Source organism: Ceratotherium simum, chromosome 13, assembly GCF_057802395.1.
Source record: "Ceratotherium simum simum isolate JZ-2026a chromosome 13, ASM5780239v1, whole genome shotgun sequence".
Lineage (NCBI taxonomy): Eukaryota > Metazoa > Chordata > Mammalia > Perissodactyla > Rhinocerotidae > Ceratotherium > Ceratotherium simum.
Genome location: NC_141912.1, coordinates 64,129,155 through 64,152,178, shown reverse-complemented (window position 1 = coordinate 64,152,178; position 23,024 = coordinate 64,129,155). Strand labels below are relative to the sequence as shown.

The window sequence follows — 23,024 nt, the reverse complement described above, 5'->3', positions numbered from 1 at the left end:
AGATCACGTCATCTGCAAATAGTGACAGTTTTACTTGTTCCTTTCCAATTTGGATACATTTTATTTCTTTTTCTTGCCTAATTACTCTAAGACTTCCAATACTGTGTTCAATAAGAGTGATGAGAGTGGGCATCCTTGTCTTTTTCATGTTCTTAGAGGAATAGCTTTCAGTTTTTCACCATTAAGTATGATGTTAGCTGTGGGTTTGTCATATACGGCCTTATTACGTTGAGGTACTTTCCTTCTACATCCATTTTATAAAGAGTTTTTATCATAAATGGATGCTGAATCTTGTCAAATGCTTTCTCTGCATCTATTGAGATGACCCTATGGTTTTTATTCTTCATTTTGTTAATGTGGTCTCTATTTTACCTGACTGATTTACTTACAAATGTTGATGAATGCCAATAAATCCCACTTGATCGTGATGTATAATCATTTTAATATATTGTTGCATTCAGTTTACTAATACTTTGTTGATGATTTTTACAATTATGTTTATCAGTGATATGGCCTGTAATGTTCTTTTTTTGTGTTGTCCTTCTCTGGCTTTGGTATCAGGGTGATGTTGGCCTCATAGAATGAGTTAGGAAGCGTCCCGTCCTCTTCAATTTTTTGGAAGAGTTTGAGAAGGATAGGTATTAAATCTTTGAATGTTTGGTAGAATTCACCAGAGAAGCCGTCTGGTCCTAGACTTTTGTTTTTGGGGAGGTTTTTGACTGCTATTTCAATCTCTTTATTAGTGATCAGTCTATTCAGATTCTCTATTTCTTCTTGATTCAGTTTCAGGAAGTTGTATGATTCTAAGAACTATCCATTTCTTCTAGATTACTCAATTTGTTAGCATATAGCTTTTCACAGTATTTTCTTATAATCCTTTGTTTTTCTGTGGTATCTGCTGTAACTTCTCCTCTTTCATTTCCGATTTTTTTATTTGAGCCTTCTCTTTTTTTCTTAGTCTAGCTAAAGGTTTGTCAATTTTGTTTATCTTTTCAAAGAACTAGCTCTTAGTTTCACTGATCTTTTCTATGGTCTTTTTAGGCTCTATTGCATTTATTTCTCCTCTGATTTTTATTATTTCCTTTTTTCTACTGACTTTGGGGTTCATTTGTTCTTCTTCTTCTAGGTGTTCTCTAGGTGTAATGTTAGATAGTTTATTTGAGATTTTTCTTGTCTCTTGAGGTAGGCCTGTATTGCTGTAAACTTCCCTCTTAGTACCACTTTTGCCACATCCCATAGATTTTGGTATGTTGTGTTTTCATTTTCATTTGTCTCCACGTATTTTTTGATTTTTTCTTTGATGCAATAGTTGTAAAGTAGCACGTTGTTTAGTCTCCACATATCTGTGACTTTTCCAGCTTTCTTCTTATAGTTGATTTCTAGTTTCACATCACTGTGGTCAGAAAAGATGCTTCATATGATTTTAATCTTCTTAAATTTATTAAGACTTGTTTTGTTTCCCAACGTACGGTCTATCTTTGAGAATGTATAGTCTCCTGCTTTTGGATGGAATGTTCTCTTTATCTTTATTAAGTCCATCTGATCTAACATTTTATTTAAGGTTGATGTTTCCTTGTTGATTTTCTGCCTGGATGATCTAGCCATTGACGTAAGTGGGGTGTTGAAGTCCCTTACTATTATTGTATTGCTATTAATTTCTCCCTTTAGGTCAGTTAATAGTTGCTTTATAGATTTTCATGCTCCTATGTTGGGTGCATATATATTAATAAATGTTATATCTTCTTGTTCCCTTTATCATTACATAACGTCCATCTTTGTCTCTTATCTTTTCTGGCTTGAAGTCTATTTTGTCTGATATAAGTATGGCTACACCACTTTCTTTTGGTTGTCGTTTGCTTGGAGTATCATCTTCTATCCCTTCAATTTGAGCCTATGTTTGTCTTGAAAGCTGAGATGAGTCTCCTGGAGGCAGTATGTTGTTGGGTCTTGTTTTTTAATCCATCCAGCCATTCTGCGTCTTTTAATTGGTGAACTCATTCCATTTACATTTAGTGTGATTACTGATACATGAGTACTTAATACTGCCATTTTATCTTTTGTTTTCTGGTTGCTCTATATTTCCACTATTTCTTTTTCCTTGTGTTTCTGTCTGTCACTTCAGTGTGGTGGTTTTGTATGATGTGCTTCTCAGTTTCCTCTTTTTTTAAGCTTCGTGACTGCTTTGAATTTTTGCTTTGTGGTTACCATGAGGTTTGTATAAAATGTTTCATAGATGAGATAGTCCTTTTTCTGCTGATATCATCTAATCATTTGCCTATGTAGGTTCCATCTTTTTCGTCTTCCCCTTCTATGTTTTTGTTGTCACAAATCATCCTTTTCTGTACTGTGAGTTTGTTACCAAATTAAAGTGGTTATAGTTATTTTTAATACTTCCTTTCCCTTTAACCTTTGTTCTAATTGTTTACTAACCTATTCTGATATAGAGTTGCAATCTTCTGATTCTATTTGTCACCTTATTCAAAGCTTTGTATCATTTTGCCTTTTCGTTTCAGGTAGGAGAGCTTCTGTCAACATTTCTTATAAGGCATGTCTAGTGGTGATGAACCCCCTCAGCTTTGGTTTGTCTGGGAAAGCCTTTATTTCTCCTTCACATCTGAAAGATAACTTTGCTGGACAGAGTATTCTTGGCTGACAGTTTTTAAATCTTCCAATATATTGAATATATCATTCCACTCTCTCCTGGCCTGTACAGTTTCTGCTGAGAAATTTGCTGATAGCCTAACGGGGGTTCCCTCATAGGTTATTGGTATTTTCCCCCCGTTACCTTTAATATTCTTTCTTTGTCATTGACTTTTGACAGTTTTATTATCGTCTGTCTTGGAGCAGGTCTTTTTGACTTGAGATAACGTTCCATTAGCTTCACAGATTTGTATATCCAATTCATTCCACAGGTTTAGGAAGTTCTCAGCTATTAGTTCTTTAAATAAGGTCTCTGCTCTTTTCTCTCTTCTCTTTCTGGCATACCTATTATCCTTATGTTGTCCTTTCTAATGGAGTCGGATTAATTCTCGTAGACCTTCTACATTTAAAAAAAATCTTAGTTCTCTCTCCTCTTCTACAAGCATCATTTCTAGGTTTCCATCTTTGAGCTTGCTAATTCTCTCTTCCATAGGGTCTGCTCTATTTCTAATGCTTTCGAATGCATTCTTCATCTCATCTATAGATTTCTTTAGCTCCAGAATTTCTGTTTGGTTCTTTTTTAGAGTTTCAGTCTCTTTGGTAAAGTATTCCTTCTGTATCATTGGTTTTATTCGTGAGCTCATTGAACTGCCTCTCTTGTAGCTCGCTGAGTTTCTTCATGATAGCTTGTTTGAATTCCATATCAGTTAGATCACAATCTTCCATGACTTTATGTTTGGTTTCTGGAGAACTGTTATTTCTTCGTGATGCCGTGTTACTGTTGCTTTTTGTGGTGCTTTCTCAGTTATTCCTCTGTCCATGCATTTGTCGTAGCAAACACATTTCCTATTTAGGTATAGTGTTGTTTGTTTTGATTCAAACTTTTCAATCTACTGGAGATTAGAAGCCATTCTTTCCTTTTTCATTAGGTGGTGCTATAGCACCAGTTTTTGGTTTCTCTTACCCAAGCTGCTTCTGGTTATATTTGAGGACATGCATGTTTTTACCTTCCACTGCCTCTATTCGGGGTGCTGCTCGTACTCTCATTGTTGCCTTCTGTGCTTCTGGGGGTCACTGATGCTTTGTTGTTCCTGGTGTCGCTGCAGCTGCTGGCTTTGCTGCCGGGGGCACAGGGATGGCTGATGCCCCAGCCACATCCAGGATCACCTGGGTCGGAAGCTCCACTGTGGTGGGGAGAGGGGGCAGGTGGGGAGCCAGGTTCACAGGTCACTGCCTCTGCTGTTGCCTGTTACTCTATGGCCGCAGGCACTGCTGCGGTTGGGATGTCGGAGTCTGCTGTGTGCCTCCTCTACTGCTACAAGGCTCTGAGCTGTGGCCAGGATCTTGAGGCTCCATCTCTGCTGCTGCTCCACCTTCTGTGGCCATGGGTGCCACCACAGCTGGCTGGCTGGATTCACACATGCACCTTTGCTGCTGCCCACCACGTTCTCTGGGGCTGGGGGAGGCTAGCTCAGCCGCCACAGCCAGGGATCCAGGGTCCTGGGCTCTGCTTCTGCTGTTCCCCCATTTGGCCTCCTCTATGTGCTCCAAACCACCCACCTTCCTATGTCCCAATGTGTGGATCTCTCCAGTGCCCTGGTACGTTGTGCAATGTACTATCTGTTGGGTTATGGATGTTTTACTTGCTACAGACTGAAGGGGAGAGACAAGGGATCCTCTCATGCTGCCACGATGATGATGTCACTCAGAAGAGTACTTCCTTAGTCCAGCGGTTCAGAAACAATATTCATGAATACCCAAAACATCATAAGCTTATTAATTTTTAAGAGTAGGACTCACCACTTTTAAATAGCGCCCTGGCAGAATAAGTGATTTCTGAAATTTTATATATATACATATATATATATATATATATAAAATGTGTGTAGGTACACACACACACACACACAGACACACACAATGCTATGAGCCATTTAAAACACTTTGACAAAAAAGGTTGCCTGGATATGCTATGAACAGTTTTTTTTTTCACACTCCAAATATTTATTGCTTCAATTAAAAAAAAATCTTTTATCCTTAATATAATTAATTTAGGTACTTAAAAATGTTAGAATAGACCATGTTCACTCTTCTTCATAGACATTTTTCTTCTCTCCATCATAAAGACGTAGACTTTACCACCTTCTATAACTGCTATTCCAAACCTTAATAATCATGTCAAAAGATTTTATAGTAACTATTTCTAAGGAGATAAAAACAATGCTACCTTTATATAAGATATGGCCCATTTCAGGGAAATAACCTCTTATGTAAGATAGTTTCTCCTGTATATATATTCTTGTGTGCAAGGTTGAGATCTTGTTCCAGTTCTGACTCAGTCAGGTTTAGTTAAGTCTCTATGCCTTAACTTACTCAGATATAAAACAGGTATTCATCCATTCAAACATTTACTGAACACTTACTATAAGCTCAGAAATGCAAGAGATACAAGGTATGGCTAAGGTTTTTTGCCCTGGACTTCATCTGCTTGCTTTTTTACAGGCTGGAATATCTTCTTGATAGTGACCTAGTTTTGACAACAGAGAAAATGACAAAACCCTGAAGAATGGTAAAACAAAAAGATGGAAAGATTCTGGATTCCTAAACAGTTTCACGGAACACAGCTGTCCTACCTACCTAGACTGCTCAGACTTTGTCTTATAACTCTTTGTTACAGAAACTACACCTAATCTGTACCCTAACGAATATATCCTCCATTCAGGCTATTTTCAGAAAATCAGCCAGATGATCCTTTATATTATATAATATATTACATATATACTAGTTGTAATTATATGTTATATATAATAATATATTATAATGTTATATAATAATATATATTATTTGAAAATAATTTCAACTGTATCTTTCTCCTCTGTTCCAAACCCTCATTGGCTTCCTATCATATTCAGTAAAATTGCCTTGCAATGGGCATATGATGTCCTAGATAATCTGGATCTTCCACAATTTTTCTGACTTCATTTCCTACCAGTCTGCCCACTCCAATCACACTTGTTTCCTTGCTATTCCTCAAATACACAAAATATATTCCTGCCTCAGGGCCTTTGCATTTGTTCCCTGGAACACTCTTCCCTCCCAAATATCCAAATGACTGACTCCTTCACCTCCTCCTAGTCTTGACTCAAAGGTCAACTTCTTGGATAGGCCTTTCCTGGCCACTCAATCTAAAACAGTAACTGTCTTCTCCTGGCACACCCTATCTCTTTCCTCCTTTAGTTTTTTCCTCAGTGCTGATCTCCATCTTATTATTTCTCCCCTCTGAAATGTAAGCTTCATGAAGGGAGGAACTTCTGACTTGTCTGTACACAGCTGTATCACCATTGCCTGACACACAGTGGGCCCTCAATTTAAAATTTAAGGAACAATTAATAAATTAACATTAAATATCCCATAAATATTAACTATCATCATTATTCTATTTAAACCCAACCAACTTGATGAAAGGAATTATTATATTAATATATCGAAAACAGAGACATGCATGAATGAACTTTCATGATAAAATTCCTTTACCAGTGTAAGTTCAAGATCTGCTAGCAATTTCCTCCACTCTTCCTCTCGTATCCTACTGTGCTTTTTCCCTATTGTTGCTGTGTAATTTTCCTCAAATCCATCCCTTTTTATTGATTATTCCCTAAGTAGAAACATACAATACATATACAGACACGTTAAGAGTGATGCTGATGTGTTTTTCACTCCTCTCAAAAAAACAGAAAAAAACTATTTTTATTTTTATGTTTTAGTAGAAGAAAAAATTCAAAGGAGAAGGGGCTAAAGGAAAAGGAGCAGGCAAACGAGAAAGAAAAGAAAAATTCAGAGGCCTCCCAGAGGGAGAGGGCACCTGGTTGTTTACCTTCTCATAAACTGCTCTTTTCCCATCACAGGGAGCAAGTCCTACTTGGCTTCAGCCAATCCTTGCTGGCCCAGCATTATCAGAGGCTTATACATTTCCAAGAAGAAATTGAAAATATTTTTTTCTAGAAGTGAAATCTCCTAAATTTTAGATGTTTCCAACTAATTAAAAAACAAACAAACAAAACTTGTGTAGTTCCAACCAAACGCGCCTACAGGGCAAACTCCGAGTTTGCAGTCTCTGACTTTTTTTATGGCACTCCACTCATCAGGCAAAGGATCGTTCATGAAACAGAAAAATCCTGGCCTGCCCTTTCAAGAATGAAAGTTGAAGGAAGGGCTTCTTTCCTTTTACCCAGATGATGCCTGGGACACACTCTTTTGCGAGGAACTCTCTGCCCCACCAGACTCCTGCGCAGTCTGCCGGCTGGCTCAGAACCTGTCACTTTAATCCGAGCCTGTGAAGCTATGGGAACCAGCCGACTTACCTGAGACTGAACTGTTCCTTCTGTTCTCCTGGCCCTGGCAAGGAGCCTCAACAGAATAATCTGAGAGGTCTGTTCAAGCACGGCTCCTTCCAGGGCCATTTGTAGGTCCCTTGCTGAGTAAACTACAAACCCCAATTCAAGAACCATGGGGGGAACCTCAACCAGGAACTGACTCTGACACTAAACGAGAAACTTACGCTGAAACGCTCTTAGACATGAGAAGGGATTTCTCTGCCAGTCAAACCTGACAGTGAGTACAATCTGACAACTACCTCTTCATACCTCAGGAAAAGTTAGCTTACTCCCAAAGAAACAAAGTTACCTGTAAATCTGAAAGACATTCTTGGCCCTCTAGACCTGCTCTGTCCAACACACCACACACGGCTACTGAACTACTGAAATGTGACTAGTGTGACTGAGGGGCGGAATTTTTAATTTTAAATTAATTTAAATTTAAATCCAAATACTGAGGTAGTGTAAAATATTCTTCCACCAAACATAACTTTATTGTTTTGACAAGTTATATTTTACTTTAACTGTTAAAAATGTAGTATACTAATGGAGATAAGCTGTAAGTATAAAGTACACACTAGATTTTCAAGACTTAGTACAGAAAAAGAATGTAAATATCTCATTAATATGTTTTTTATATTGATCACATCTTGAAATAAAATTTTAGATATATTGGGTTATAAAAACATATTATAAAAATTAATTTTACCAGTTAATGTTCACTTTTTCAAATGTAGCTAGTAGAAAATTTTAAATTACACATCTCACACATTTCTATTGGACATCTTAGTCTAGGAATATCAAACCTTCTCTTTAACTGCTGGAGTGTATAGTAACTGCCCCAGAAATAGCACTAGGTACACAAAAACCATGCATAGCTTCTGAGACTACAGGCACGCTCACTCCCACCAGATCAGCTGAGAGACTTCCAATATCCACAAAGGGAAGTCCAGGCATGGATATCCCAAAACATGTGGGAGATGCTCCTACATTATGTACACTGATCCTAAAACAAAAGCTAATCAATCTGAACTCGGTCTGAATTCATGAGTGTTTCAGATACCTAAAAGAGGATGCGGAAACATCTGAAACTAAGACGCACGGCTCAGAGGTTCCTGAAGATAGACTGGAAACCACAAGGGATGATCAGATCCTCTCACAAAAATCAAAGAACTAACAGTCCTGACTCTTCAACTATGAGATCCAAAATAGATGCTCTGAGGGTGTTCTTTCTCCTAAGGCAGAGGGTAAAGCAGTTGAACACACTGGAGATTCCAGACACTCCCTTTGTCAACCTAAGGAATAAAGGGACCACTTCTATCAATTATGGAGTCAACAGCTCCAGCTTCAAAATTCCATTCCCAAGTTAGCAGCCCTGGGACAAATGGGTTCAGAGCCTGTAATACTGACAGTCCCAACTAATGATGCCCAATCTTATGTATAAGTTAGGTACTAAAGACACCACATAAGGCAAAAACCACCTACGGACCAACTTACCCTTAAAAATCCCTTACAAAGGCTCCATGTTGGCAATCAATATATCATTTCTCAACGAGTAAAACACATTCACTTTCTCTTCCAGCTTTAGGAAAAAAAATCACTGTTTCTTCAGCTGAACACTAGCTAACGTTGTAAACTTGCATTTAGGGGCCATACTGTCCAAAAAATATACACATCTTCAAATGTTCACAGTCAACATAGTGAGCAGCTGACATTATGACAGACATACAGGAACTGAAACCAAATAAAGAAACATCGAATTCAAGCCCAACTAGATGAGGGGCTCACACTATGACAGACATGGGGGACTGAGACTGACATTTGGGATCTGCGACCAACAGAAGGAAGAGCATCTAACACGTACAGTTAAATTCAAGTAGGTAAATGGGAACATGACAGGAACAAAGGAGGAGGCTAACTCAATCCATTTAATACTAGCTAGCCAATTCTGGCTCCACTTTCCCGGGCCTTTCTCCAATGAATAAGGAGGAAGCCCAAAATAGGGGCACCCCTAGAAGCCTTCAGAATGCTGTTCTCATAACCTTGTAGAGAATAAAAGATTCTTGTAACAGCCAAGTTCTGAGGCAAACCAAGGAAAATAGGAAGATGGGTCTCTTGGGAGAAGGTGTGCTCAGCTGCCACCTTTCCTAAGTCCCGCTCACCCAGGGCAAGGCAGAACTCCGATCCACACAGGCTCGGCCCCTTACGGGCTTTGAGCTAATCCTGACCAAGTCACACCAGACAGTAATAAACTGAGAACAGTCAGCCAGTGACACCTGGATTAGTCTTGCATCTCTAACCCTGCTACCTGGTGTGATTCTGGCGACCTAATTTGGTTAAGTCTGCATTGGTTGGTTCAGTCTAAATATCTGAGCTATGATCTTATTTCTTGATTTACATTCAGTTCCCTTTTTGATTGGCTGAGGCCCTGACACCTCATCCAGCTTTGTAAGCTCCCTCTTCAGGGGCTAAACATGCTAAGTCACTGGATTATATCCTGCTCTAAAATCGCCAGGCCACTGTCACTTGCCTGACTTGAAGATCACCACCAACTCAGACAGCTTTTAACCTTCTTTTTGCCTTCACAATTATTCACATACACAAGACACCTTCATCAGAAGCATTTCTCATCTTAAAAAGTGATTCACAGCAAAGACACGGTATCAGAATCATTACAGTAGAGGGGACATGTAAAGTAAGAAAATCACTGGTCTAGAAACTTTTGCTGCCACTCTTCACACATCAAAATGAACTCCTGAGGGCCAGCTATGTGCCACGCTGCACAAACTACAGAAATATTTGAGAAGAGAATACAGTACTGAATTATTCTCTTTTGGGGAGAGGAGAAGAGGGAGATCTTCCAAAGGAAAGACAGTGAGAATAGCTTGATAGACAAACTATATTTTAAAAATCTATATATTTCCCTGTTGATACCAAATATAGACCAAATGGCAATAACAAATAGGAACCCAAGACAGACACGCAGAACTTCTTGGAGCACCTACTCTTATACCAGTAGCTTTAACTATGTTATTTCATTTAATTTTCATAAACAGCTGAAACAGCTATTATTACGCCATTTTACAGGTGAGGAAATTAAGGAGCAAAAAGTTTACATAACTTATCCAAGGTCACACAGTTAGGAAATAATGGAGAAAGGACAAAACCCTCAAATATGTCAAACTCCATGGCATGTATTTAAACTTGCATAATTCTAACATTCACACCTGAATTGTTATAGGAAATAGATGCAACGATCATCAAGCCATGAGACAGATATGCCCCTACTAAAAGAAAAACTGAAATCAGAATGCAACATTAATGAAAAAATAATTACACTTTTATAAATTAACTATCTTCAATTTTCCATGTAGTTAACATTATTCTCTAATTATGAAATCCTCAAATTTCTCATATCCTACACCCAAAAACACAAAATCTGAAGTTTTAAAGGCATTGTTCTCTTCTAATTTCTTTTTTTTTTTTTTGTGAGGAAGATCAGCCCTGAGCTAACATCCGTGCTAATCCTCCTCTTTTTGCTGAGGAAGACCAGCTCTGAGCTAACATCTATTGCCAATCCTCCTCCTTTTTTTTTTTTCCCCCCCTCAAAGCCCCAGTAGATAGTTGTATGTCATAGTTGCACAGCCTTCTAGTTGCTGTATGTGGGACGCGGCCTCAGCATGGCCGGAGAAGCGGTGCGTTGGTGCGCGCCCAGGGTTCTGAACCCGGGCCACCAGTAGCAGAGCGCGTACACTTAACCGCTAAGCCATGGGGCTGGCCCTGTTCTCTTCTAATTTCTTTAAAATTTGGGTTTAAACAGTTGTCTAATAAAAGAGAAATATATTATTACTAATCTTAGAACTGACACTTAAATTAAGTAAGCACTCTTAAAACAGAACAGTGTTAATTTTGGATAACTGTGATATCATAATTTCTATATGATAGAAAATCCATAGAAAAAATATTTTTTAAACATAACATAAAAGGAACGTTAGCAACTTCTGAGAGTATTTCCATGGTTGACTTACTGTATGAGAATGAAGTAAAGAAACAGAGAAAGAACTTTCATTGCTCATTATGGGACACTTAATGAAAGCTAACTCTGACATTATATGGACAATGGGAAAATAGGATTTCTTAAAATCGGCTCACATAAACTTTTCAGGGACACATCTACACCATAAAATAAACCTGCCGGTAACATAATACAGAATGCCTTTGAATATATCACATTAGTAAAAATCCCAGAATAGCCCAAATTACCAAAAACTAGTTACTTCTTTTAACATGAAGAGAAATTCAGAAAGAACCACAGTCACCATCTACTACCTAGTTCAGGGATCTGCCCAGCATTCCTTAAAACATTTCATCTTACTGGTTATCTCAACAGAGAACAAAGCTCAGAACTAGAACAAAAACAATTACAATCTGTTCTGAAAAATATTCTAAGAAACAAACGAGTTTTCTTAACAGCCTATGCTTTCTTGTTTTCTTTAGTCTACCAGTAACTTTGATGCCAGACAGACCTGGATTCTAATTCAGACTTGCTAAACCTCAGTTTCCTCAAATGGAAATAATATTTATAATTCCTAGGTCAAAAGGCAAGGCTTAAAAAGATAATATATATACACAAAGCGCTAAGCACGGCACTTGGTGCATGGTGCTCAATAAACAGCTGACATGATTTTATCTCAATTTTTAAATATGATTTCACTCAAGGAAATGTCTATTCAAAATAACACAACTCAACTAAATAGGCTATTACTGTAAGTTTCAATTGCATGGCTTGAAAATATTTTCATTTATAGGCCATCTGACCTTAAAAGGAGAAGAGCTGGCTTCCAAGTAAGATCTTAGGTATTGGGAAAACCAGGGAAAAAACAAGACAGTGAATATTTCAACTCTCTATTCAAAGAATTTTTCTACTGATTTCACTCCTTATGGACATTTCTTTGGCTCTCCCTACCTGGAGGACTATTTCAGAACTCTTCTACCAAAATGGGGCCCGTGGCAAGCATTATATTATATGCTATTATACTCTGACATAAAATAGTCATTAATTTTATAGAACGGGACTGGTGACAGCCTACATTCTAACCTTATCTGCCTAAGGAAAATAACTAACTTTCAGTCTTAAAGTAAACTTGAGGAAGAATGAGGATGGTTTTAAAATCTGGGGTTCTCAATTCCAAAAGACAAAAGTGATGGCAAAGGGAGTTCCAGATCCCAAGGTCTTCAACTGTGACTGTCAATAAGCCCTGACCTCGCTGCTGAGACACCGACAGTTAGCAGTATCTCCAACAGAAGCCCAGGACTTACTGGCAACTTGAAGACATCAAAGAGCAGATGTCAGAGCTACCACTGCTCTAAAAACAATCATGAATGAAGCAGCTGCATCCTATAAGGCAACTTCCAGGGGATTTCAAAGAAGGAATACTTCTAGTTCAGATTATATTAAGAACTGCAGCAAAAGGACATTTCATAACACTTAACAGAAACGTTCCACAATACTATCAATAATAGATTCTATATTGACAATATAATTTAGAAATACTTTCTATATTATGGATGGTCTGAGGAGACCTAGTCCCATCAAAGGAAATATACTATAACGTTCTCAGAACACATTTTTGGTTGAGAGGTGGTTCATAAAGATTGTTTCATCAAAGTAAGAACCAAGAACTTAAGGCATAATTCAAGTCAGGAGATCTCTTAATGGTATAGTATGCCTGACACCTTTATATTCCTGTTAAGGAAAAAGAGGCTAGTTTTTATTAAATTTAGCACATTATCGATAACTAAGTATGTACTTGTTGAAAAAAGATCATCTTCAAAAACAAAATGGTGAAACCCACTGTGGGGTTGTTTCACTCTATTCCTTCTGAAAATCTAGACCTGCCCAACACCCTATGCTATAATTATAACTTTTCTAAAAACCACTGGGTCCATTACAAATGCTTTTTTCTATATTACCACTCTGCTTCTTATTCTTATTCATTTCTAAACTTTCTTCCTGACAAATAACTCAAGAAAACAAAACAAAACACTACTCATTTCAAATCTTTATGCTCCCATCTCCACCCATTTATTCAAATACACACATGTACAGATCATAATACTCGCTTTTAAGCAGCTTTTCCTCAATACCTAGAATCAAAACAAAGGAAATCTTTGCCCTTTCTCATCCCCAAAAAACCCCCCACTCTTGAGGGTTTTTATATCTACAGTGAAGAAACCTAAAGTACAAGACAACAGAAAATTAGGAAGGTAACCAAAGACACACATGTAATTCTTACAGCTCCTTCCAGTGTGGAATCCTGGCCAACAAAGAGGACGTCTGTTCTGCACACCGAACGCTGCAGCATTGTTTCACCGCATATGAACATTAATCTAAGCTGGTCCTCAGCTCACAGCATTTGACTAGACTTTTCACAGAAGTATGAAATTTAAAAAAATCTAAACTCCAGTTTGAACTGTGATTTAAGCATTCAATTATATTCTTACTATACCGTCTAGAAGAGATAGAAATTAAGTATTCACATAGCAATTTTTGTCTGTGGTGGCCCTAAGCATGTTTAAATTACTAAGGCTTACTTTACTATTGAAAGATTACTGGGTGGCCACCTTTTTACCCACATATTACAGGTAGAGACACCCAGGTATAGAGGTTAAGTGGTTTCTACAAACTAATGTCCTGAGTCATCATAAGAGTTCAGATCTTCTGACTTCTAGTCCTATGCTTGCTGTCCACCATGAATCCTTATTTTAATTTCTAGGAGCACAGAATGAACTCACTAAAAATACCAAAAAGAATTTGTAGGTATTTACTTTTTAAATAAATAGTTACCTAAAATAGAAAGACTTGCCTTTGAAAGGTGGGAAAGTTTCCTTCAAAAGCAGCAGTTATCTCTATTTGCATTGGAAAAATCATTTCTAAAATATCTTAAAAGCTGAGGAGTTCATCACCTCCTAGCATACACAATAATTGCTAGTTCTTCCAAAAGAGGTGTGGTTTAATGACATCAGATCCTAAACTGTATCTGCTTCTACTTTTACCTCTAATAGCACTTTGAGTGAGAAACTACACTTTTTTTGCCTTGGTGTTTCCCTTCTGCACAACAGAAACAGAAAAATTTAATTCCTACCTGACACAGACAACGTTAAGGAAGAATTTACTGTTTGTGGACTGCTTTGAGATTCCAGAACGAAATACATAATCCAGTTGATCTTCAACCCTAGAATAAAGGCAAACTTCACTGAAAGTAACTGCTTCAGCAGATGCCTTCAAAATAAGATACTATACCATTATTTATAGAGAGAGGTTTTATGTAAGCCAAATCTTGACCACAATGAAATGGGAGGAAAAACCTCCAAAACTGTTCAGAAAGTTCTTCCACCCAATTCAAAAATTTAATACTTCTGTTTTCACATATTTGTCCTTCAGTAAGCACACTAATTCTATTCTTAAGTTAGTAGAAATTGTCAGCATTTATTAAAGAGAACAGAGACCCTCAGGAAAATGATGCAATCAGTTGCAATAGTAAATATATAAAACATCAAATTAATAATGAATTTTATAAAATAAAATTTGTTAAATTTCATTTAAGGTTAGCTCCTGGACAACTATATTTACTGGAGGACAATAAAATTTCCAAATTTTAACCTTATGTTTGTAGGTCAGCCTTTAACAAATCTTAACCCTTCATATTTGCATCCAGTCTGTACTCAGGATGCTTCTCCTGGCATGTCAGGTAAACATAATTCTTAAACGTTAAAGCTTCAGTCAGTAAGTGTAACAGGTTTACTGCTACTGTCACTCCTTTGATGATATTTCCAGTCAAGGAAGAAAGGAGAGAGATTTTATTAAACTGGAAGCTACACTAAGAATACTGAGTGGATACCTAGCTCAGGTAGAAAGCAGAAGAGACTGCAACTCTTCAGAGATTTAATAAAAAGTCAAACAAACTGATTGAAGTCAAGAGGCTCGATCTATACAAACAGAAAAAACAGTTTTAGAGAAAAACCAAACAAGATTAGACACTAGAAATGGGATCAGCACGGAAAAGGACGTGAGGACAGGGCCACCAGGCGGAAAGCGATGAAGCAGGGACCGCGAGAGGCAGCGAGGCCTCCGAGGGCAAGGTGGGCGCGGGATGAACTCCAGCGCGCCGCGATGCTGAAGCGCACACAAACCAGAACCAACAAAGAGACCCAGGACGGAGCACCCAAGGGGGAAAAGAGGGCACGAGAGCCGAGAAGGCAGTGACAGAGGCCAGGGCGAGACGCCCGGCGGGCGCGGGCGGGGGCGCCGGGAAGGGCCGGCCCGGGACGCACCCGGGAAGCCACGGGAGCGGGAGGACCGCGGGCGCCGGGGCACGCGGGAGGACGGCGAGGGCGCGGCGCCCGCGGGCGGAGGCGGGCCGAGGATGCAGCCGGGGCCGGGCACGGGGTGAGGCTCGCAGAGTCGCGGGGCGGGGGCGGGGGCGAGGGCGGGGCGGCGGGAGCCGGGTCGCACCGGGAGGACGCCCGACAGCCGTCCCGCCGACCCCCGCGGGCCGGGGCCGGGCTCCGCCGCAGCAGCGGGCGAGAGGGACGAGGCGGCGGCCGCTTCCTGCGCCCGTGGGAACGGGGACGGCAGGGTGGCGGGTGTCGCGAGCCGGGGACCAGGGGACAGTGCAGCTCACCTCTCCCCGGCGCGGCCCCTTCCGCCGCCTGTGGGACGCCGGCGCCCGCGGTCCTGCTGGAGGAAGACGGCCCGGCCCGGCTCAGCACCATCCCGCCGCGGCCGCTCACATCGCCATCGGGCGCCCGCAACCGCCGCCGCCAAGGACCCGCTCGTCACCGCCGCTCGGCGCCCGGCCCAGCGCGGCCGCGAGCATGCGCAGTGCCCCGCGCCCGCGACCCGCCGGCCGCGCTACCTGCGCTACTCAGGTCCGCGGCCCCGCCCCCGGGCCCTCTCACCGCCCCTTGCCTGTCCCCTCCCCTCTCGCGGCTGGGCCCCGCCCTTTCCGAGCTCGGTGCCCCGCCCCGCGCCCTCCTCCCGGCCCCTCAGCCGCCGCTCTGGCTCCAGCGCCGACCGAGATTTCCAGAGGTTTGTCCGCACGGTTCGGCTCCCGCCCCAGTTCCCGCGAGAACGGGAGCTTTGCGTCAATCCAGAGCGCGAGGCCCCGTGGAAGCGCCGGCTGCAGGGTTAGGGAGCGAGCGCGGGCCGAGCGGCCCGCGCTGGAGGTAGGGCGCCCGAGGAGGGTCAAAAGAGCGCAGCCGGCCCTCGCGGGAGCCGGTCCGCGCTTCCAGCGGCGCCGCGGGAAGGGCGCCGCGGGGTCCACGCTGGCCGCGCCCGCCGCCGACGGGAGGTCCCGTGTTTGCAGGGGTGCGGTGCTGCTCTGGCTGCTGCTCGGTTTCTGATGCCCAGACGGGCGGCGGGAGGGGCGACCCAGGGGGGTCCTGAGCGCTCACATTCCGTTAGCAGAAGCCTGCGATTTGGACAGCCCGTGAAGGATAACCCCACAGCGATTTACTCCCCTCATCCCGGTTTCTAAGTCCAACCCAGCAGGACCTTTGGTGGTGCCTCGAGCTCAGTGCGTTCCTGAAGCGAAGTGGACGAAAGGAAGGAAACGTGGCGGCGGCGGCGTGTGTGCGAGTGCATTGGGACCTTGGGTGGTGGTGCGGCTGGTACAACAGCACGAGTGAGCTTATGGCGCTGAACTGTACTTTTAAAGGTGGTTAAAATGGTAGATTTTATGTCATGTATACTTTACAATAAAAATAAATTGGAAAGAAAAAGCTTCGTGCCCTGATTTGGGAATAATGGTGATGCCTTGTAGGTTAGGCCATTTGCGGGGGCAGGTTTTGAATATAATTTAGCCTCTGGTTTTTCTTCACCTTAGTATGTGTTGTTAAAATGATTCTAAGTGCCCTGTTATCCTGTGATCACCAGTCTATTGGCATTTGCGTGAATGGCTTCTTTCTGGTTCCTAATATGTCTTGTTTTTAATAGCCAAATTTCATTTTACTATCCTTTCTCAAAAGGGCCTTTATTGTTTGTTTTGTAATTTGAATTATAGCCTCAAAATTGAAAGCCTTTTTCTATTCTTTTAGTTCTGTCTGTTAGGAAAATATACTCAATATCCAATTATTTGCATTTCGACATCTATGCCTTCCCTAAAATACACCCTGTGCGGAGATTCTTTCCCTGTTATGTGTTCTTTTTATTCAGATCACACTTTAACACATCTATGCGCCAGACAGTGTACCACTCTTGGAGGATACCAACAGCAATAACACAGAACTTAAGTGGACTGTTTGCATAGTGACCTTATGATGTGATGTGTGTAGTGCAGAGACAGGTGCACAGGGAACTACTGGAGCTCAGAGGAGGAGCACGAATCCAACTTAGGTTGGGAAAGGTCATGAGTCAGGGAAGACTTCCAGGAGAAAATGATTCCAGAGAGTTAATAAAATGGAATATTCGAGGGGTGGAGGATATAAGAGGAAAGGAATCGCTTGAACAAAACTATGCAATGAGAAACTGATCTTTGCGCAGAACTAAAACTAAGAGCAATTTGATGCCACAATTTGGGGATCGAAAGGCCAGAGAAGAAAAGGTCAGATCATGGTGAGCTTTGAAAGATTTCAAGGAAAGATCAATTCAACTAGTATTTTTGAGTACCTATTCAGCGTGTGCCAAGCATTGTACTGGGTACTCCGGTATAATGAGGATTAAGAGTAGTCGCAACTCTGAGGGAGTTTACGATCTGGTAGGGGAGACAGGCACCTTAATGTCAATAAGCTGTGCTCAAGAGTTAAGACGGGTAGGCGTGAGGTTGTTTGGGAGCCTAGAAGAGGAGCACTTAACCTAGAGATTTAGACAAGACTTCCTGGAAATTATTCTTCAATTGAGCAATATAAAGTAATCTAAAGAAAATTAGAAAAATGATAATATCTCCTGACATGCAGACTATTAAGAGTGCAGAATGCACTGATCTAATTGTCAGATAACCTGGGTTCAGGTTCTAGATTCTGCAGTATTCTGTGTAATCCTGAGAGTCTCCTAACCTCCCTAGGTCTCAGTTTTCTCTCATAACAAGAGAATCTGTATAGTACCTAAGGTCCTTTAGAAATTTCATGATTCTAAATTTTCTTCCCGTTTATCTCCCCAGGGTTTGAGTCAGCCTTTGTGCTGCTAATTAACATTTTTGTGTCACATTTAATGTTCATTAAGTGTTATGTGTCATTTTCCATCCAAGCCGTGAGTGCTCAAAGAATGCGAGGTTGGCATCCTTTGTGTCCTATAGTTGGTTACATGATTTAACTTTGGCATAGAACGTTTTTGAATGGTTACTAAATCTTTCTAACTGGAGTATTCTCTTAAACTGAAGATTAAGTTATCTCTGCCCTACACAGTTGCACAATATTGGCTCAGCTAAATATTGAGACACTGGAAGAAATGAATATTGTAAATTTGGAAATAGCCTCATGGAAAAATGTCTGTATTTGTTCATTGCTAGAGATTAATTCACTAAGCAAATAAACTTGCTTTTTCCTTCCTGGGCCTTATGAATTTTAAAATCTGCCTGTTGCTTAAAAGTAAGTCACTATCAACTTTAAAATTTTAAATTAAAAAGAAGATACAGTCAACATTACTCCACAACTTTTTCCAAGAATGTGATTCTTTTTGGCATTTTATACAGGAAATTCTGAATTCATTTATTTTTTCACTCTTTGGTAAGAATTGGAGTATTGTCTAATAAAGAGGATATTTTAATATTAACAAAATACTAACCTCCCTTCCCTTTGGGGCAGTCACTCTTGTCTCTGTGCAATATAGGATTAATCATTTGCAGACACTTGAGTGAGTGCCCACAGTACTCAAGGGTAAGTATTTTAAAGGTTATATAATCTTAACAACAAACATGAGGTGGAGTAAAACCAAATTCCCCTATAGGACTTCCTTTACGAGTTAGTAACAGCTACAAACTAGAAGGGCAAATGTATTACTTCATAACTTAATGTTGTAACATTATTTCATGACTTAATAGCCATGGCTTTTCTGAAGGAACCACGATATAAAACTCATTTACCAATTTTTTCTTCCTGATAATGTAACAGCAAACCCTCAAAAAAAAAGTTTTCTTTCCGCTTTTTTTTTTAACTGATAATGTTGCTTGCTTCTGAGAGGGAAACTTGGAGGCTGGGGCGCTTGGTGAGGAGAGGGAAAGAAGACTTTTTCTTGTGTGTTCTTCTGAGTTTGAACCTAGTGAATGTATTAAAGGAAAAAATATTTGAATCTATGTAAAATGAATGCAGTTTTAAAAATGCATAACCAAAGCCTTTAATAATGATAATACAGAAAAAAAAAAGAAACCCTCCTGATAGCTACATAATTGGTTAAACTGCAAACAAGTTTTTGCTAAACAGTGTGAAAGGGGCAGTCAAGCAGTGACTTCTTGGTTGCAACTCAGATGTTCTGATTTCTCAAAGACAATGTGTCTGCTTGAATCATTCACAGAGAACCTGTCAGATAGAAGACATTCCTCCCACCCCCATCCCACTGAATCATTCCTGCGAAGTGTAATTATCTAGTATCAAGTGACAGTAATGAAATAATTTCTGAATTATTCTCTTCCTTACATGCTTGAAGCTTACCATGGTGTTTTTTTTTTTTTAAATAATATTTATACTAGTTACCATTTGATCTGTGATAGCATACAGGTTAGGGCTACTATTTCACTCTTCTAATGACTCACACATTCTTATCTCGAGTCCTCATCTTTAAGCCAACTCTAGTCTCATAGCTTCTGCTTCATGAGACCTTGTGGCTTAGATACACTGCTGACTCCTCTTAACATATCCCAAAGGAGACTCCTCCTGCTTGCCTTTCCCCATCACACACAGCTCCATCTCTCTCCCAACCTTCTAGTTTCTGTTAATGACCCTCCTTTCCCCCATTTGCCTAAACCCAGAACCTCACAGCCATATTAGTAACTTCATGAATTGAGCACGTAATCAAAAATTTGAAATATCCTTCCAATATCTGTGACCTTATACATTTTGCATAACTTTCTTATCTAGCTTCCTGATCTGTAAGATGGTATCATAATAAGAAGCTACTTCATGAGGATGTTGTGAAATTATTACAAAGATCTTTTATCCAAAAAAAAAGGTATACAGTTTTGATTACAGACATGCATTGCTTAACAAAGGAACATGTTCTGAGAAATGCGTCGTTAAATGATTTTGTTGTTGTGTGAATATCACAGAGTGTACTTGCACAAACCTAGATGATATAGCCTACCACACACCTAGGCTATATGGTGCTCAGGGACCACCGTCGTATATGTGGCCTGTCGTTGACCAAAACGTCGTTATGCTGGACTGTATTTCTGTCGCTGGCAGGAGTAATTAGAAGTAATGATAGATTAATAAATCAGTTGAACTTATAATAAGAGGCATCCATAATTTAATGCTTAAGTCCCTCTTAAAAAACAAGACATAAAACTCTAAACTATGTCAATTTGCAGACCTCCATAGAGAATGCAAAATTAACCTCATATGTTTTTAAATCTCTTCAGCAGAAAAACTCTTCTTTCCACTTCTTGGTTTTTGCACTGGGAATATTGATGGGAACACAGTAGAAAGGAAAAAAACTATAATAAAATAATTTTTCTATACTACAGTTATCATTATGCTTTATTTCTTTCGTGGTCAACTACCAAATTTATTTATCCTTAGATGTATTTGAAATATGTAACAGTTGCCAAATTTATCTTGGGTACAGAAAAAAGAAAAAGCTTCTTGTGTTAGGAAATAGTCATCCCCCCTTATCCATGGGGGATATGTTCCAAGACCCCCTGAAATCTCAGATAGTACCAACCCCTATATATACTATGTTTTTTCTTATACATACATACCTGTGATAGAGTTTAATTTATAAATTAGGCATAGTAAGAGATTAACAACAGTAACTCATAATAAATTAGAACAATTATAACAATATGCTGTAATAAAAGTTATGTGACTGTGGTCTCTCTCTCAAAATATCTTGTTGTACTGTACCCACCCTTCTTCTTCTTGTGATGATGTGAGGTGGCACAATGCCTACTTGATGAGATGAAGTGAGGTGAATGACGTAGGCATTGAGAGTTAGCATTATTTTCAGACCCCAGTTGACCACAGGTAACTGAAACCTGGGGCTAATGGGGGACTGCTGTTTGAATTTCATTCATTATTTCCATTATGTCTTTGAAACCTACTTAAACCACTTGCAAAAAAAGCGGAATTTAAAGTGATCTGGGAAGTGAGTGAATAGTTAGCTTTGGGGTAATTCTATTTTCAGAAACTCCTGGAAGGGGATGCCTGCTTATGTATGTGCTTTTACAAGTCAGGGGAAAATATTCTTGGCAGTTGCTTTTCATTTCTGTTGCTTCATCACCATAGAGAATGAAAGAACTAGGACTTGACAGGATTTTATTAAGTTACTCCTTTAAAAACTATCTTCTACTAATTTTTATGTTGGTTTAAAATGATCGTATAAATACTCTATTGTCAAGATAGAAATTTCTAGGTGAAAATTTTACATATGTTCTAGGCAAAACTTCATTAGATTTTTAAAAAATAGTTTATTGAGAGACAATTGACATAAACTGCACTTATTTAACATGTACAGTTTGGTACATTGATGCTTGTAAAATCATCACTGTAATCAAGATAATGAGCATATCCATGCCCATGGAAATTTCCTTGTGACTCTTTGTAATCCCTGTCTCCTGTAATCCCAATATTCCCTTCCCCACCCCCCTCCATCCCTAGGCAAGCACCAGACTGATTGTTTCACTACAGGTAAGGCTGCAAATTTTCTATGAATGGACTCATACAGTGCATACTTTCTTGTCTGACTTCTGTCACTTCGCCCAATCATTTTGAGACTCATCTATGTGTTGCACGTACCAATAGTTTGCTCCTTTTTACTGTTGAATAGTAGTCCATTGTATTCGTCAGCTCTGGTGGCCATAACAAAATACCATAGACTGGGTGTCTCAAACAACAGAAGTTTATTTCTCATAGTTCTGGAGGCTGGGAAGTCCAAGATCAAGGTGCTGGACTATTCGGCTCCTAGTGAGAGCTTTGTTCCTGGCTTGTGGACAGCCACCTTCTCACTGAGTCCTCACATCTTGGAGAGAGAGAGATCTCTTTCTTCCTCTTCTTATAAGACCACCAATCCTATTGGACTAGGGTCCCGCCCTTATGACCTAATTTAACCTTAATTACCCCCATAAGCCCTATCTCCATATACAGTCACATTGAGGGTTAGGGCTTCAACATATGAATTTGTGGGTCGGGCACAATTCGGTCCATAGCAGCCATTCTACAGATATACCAAGCCTGTTTATCCATTCACCTGATTATGGTTCTTTGGGTTGTTTCCAGTTTTGGACTATTACAAGTAAAGCTGCTATGAACATTTTTTACATGTATTTGTGTGGACATATGCTTTCATTTCTCTTGGATAACTACATAGGAATGGAATCGCTGGGTCATATGGTAGGTGTGTGTTTAATTTTTAATGAAACTGTCAAACTGTTCTCCCAGCGATTGTACTAATTTACATTCCCACAAGCAGTGTATGAGAGTTTCAGTTCCTTTACATCCTCAATCTTTTTAATGTTAGCTGTCCTAATAAGTATGCATTGTGGTTTTAATTTACCTTTCTGTAATAACTAATGACATGTAGAGCATTTTTCTTATGAGATTTTTTGCCATCCCTATAACTTTGGTGAAGTGTTTGTTTAAATCTTTTGCACATTTTGTTAGTGGGTTGTTTGTTTTCTGTTGAGAATTCTTTATATATTCTGAATGTATATCCTTTAACAAATATGCGATTTGCAAATTTTTTCTCCCAGTCTGTGACTTGTCTTTGAATTCTCAATACTGTCTTTTGATGAGCAAAAGTCTTTAATTTTGATAGAGTCTATTTTATCAATTTTTTCTTTTATGGATTGTGGATTTGGTGTC

General features: G+C 39.8%; 1 protein-coding gene across 12 annotated transcripts in view; it reads right to left on the bottom strand.

Moving 5' to 3' along the window:
- FAM135A (family with sequence similarity 135 member A) overlaps window positions 1-15,853 on the bottom strand; it is a 124,401-nt gene extending 108,548 nt beyond the window's left edge. For 2 of the 12 annotated variants that reach the window (XM_087438783.1, XM_087438784.1), the window contains exons 1-2: window positions 15,698-15,850; window positions 14,159-14,248 (exon numbers count right to left, since the gene is read on the bottom strand). The gene's annotated coding sequence lies outside the window, so the exon portion shown is untranslated. Of the gene's footprint in view, window positions 1-6,174; window positions 6,296-14,158; window positions 14,588-14,914; window positions 15,231-15,697 lie in introns of those variants that run through there. The other 10 variants (XM_087438782.1, XM_087438778.1, XM_087438785.1 and 7 more) reach the window with 10 other exon arrangements.
- Window positions 15,854-23,024: the final 7,171 nt, after the last annotated feature.